Raw genomic sequence first — 1,410 nt, 5'->3', positions numbered from 1 at the left:
ATAGGATAATATCTATACACATATAAGGAAGACCAGTTAGTGTGAGTATTATTTAAATTTACACACCAACCACTAATGTCAAAGATAAAGAAACTGAAGATTTCACTAATGTTTGGAGTCTGAAATTAATCAAGCATATAATCAAGGTACATTGAAATTTATTAGTGTATGGAACTTGAAAGTTAGAAACAAAGAACGATTGTTAGCTGGAAAATAAGACCTTAGTGACAGAAATGGTGCTAGAGATCACATGATAGAACTTTGAAAGACAAATGACTTATTCATTACCAATACCTTTTTTATTAATATATATGACGACATGGACCTCTCCAGATGGAATATACAGGAATCAAATAGACTATATCTATGGAAATACGTGATGGAGAAGCTCAATAGCAGTAGTCAGAACAAGACCAAAGACTGACTGCAGAACAGACCATCAATTGCTTATCTGCAAGTTCAAGTTGAAACTGAAGAAAATTAAAACAACTCCATGAAATCAAAGTTTAAACTTGAGAATATTCCACCTGAATTTAGAGACCACTTCAAGAACAGATTTCTGGAAAGTGAAGGGGAATGTATTAATGAATATATATACATTTATCAAAGGATATTTCTCCGTATTCTACATATGTATTTACATGTGTTGCAAATATATCCATGAAATTATTGAAGCATACTGGAGGCAAAGTTATGAAAACCAGTGAAGTAATGAGTTGCTGAACCTGTGGGCTCAGTACATACTGTCAGGGGAAACTGATGTTAACTGGAATAGCATAACCTACAAAGACAATGTTCTACATCATATTTTGGTGAGTAGTGATTGAGCAGTCATCTAAGGTACAACTATTGATCTTCCCCTATCTGGAGTAAAGAAGAGTGAAGATAATCAGAGTTGTAAGGAAACAATTAGTCCAAAGGACTAACAGACCTGGAGAAGCCCGAGCTCCATGACCTTGAGATCAGAACTAAAATACTACTTGCTACAACTATTGACCACTCTGAAAGGGATAAAAATAAGATAGAGTGGAATGTGGACCAAAACTCAAAACAATGAAAAAGATGAGGCTTGCTGTTCTGATAGATATCAGTAGAACTTCCAAGACTATATCCCTTAGACTCCCTTCGAGCCTGGACTTGAACTCACTCCTGTGCTCACCTTTCAGCCAAATGATAGACCTAAAAGATGAATGATAATATTAGGGAGGTATGTACTCTTTAGAATGATCAACTATGCTAGATCAAAAGGACATAATTTACATAGGGATAAAGCTCAGACAGAAGGAAGGGATAGAAAAGAAGAACTCATGGAAATAGCAACACAAAGAGGAGGTGGGAAGAGTGCTGTTACAATGTAGGTGTTACAATCAATATCACAAAATAAATTGTATAAGAATTGTTGACTAGAAA

Source organism: Chrysochloris asiatica, unplaced genomic scaffold (assembly GCF_000296735.1).
Source record: "Chrysochloris asiatica unplaced genomic scaffold, ChrAsi1.0 scaffold00190, whole genome shotgun sequence".
Taxonomy (NCBI): domain Eukaryota; kingdom Metazoa; phylum Chordata; class Mammalia; order Afrosoricida; family Chrysochloridae; genus Chrysochloris; species Chrysochloris asiatica.
The sequence above is the reverse complement of the archived record's forward strand: the minus strand, read 5'-3'. Positions refer to the sequence as shown.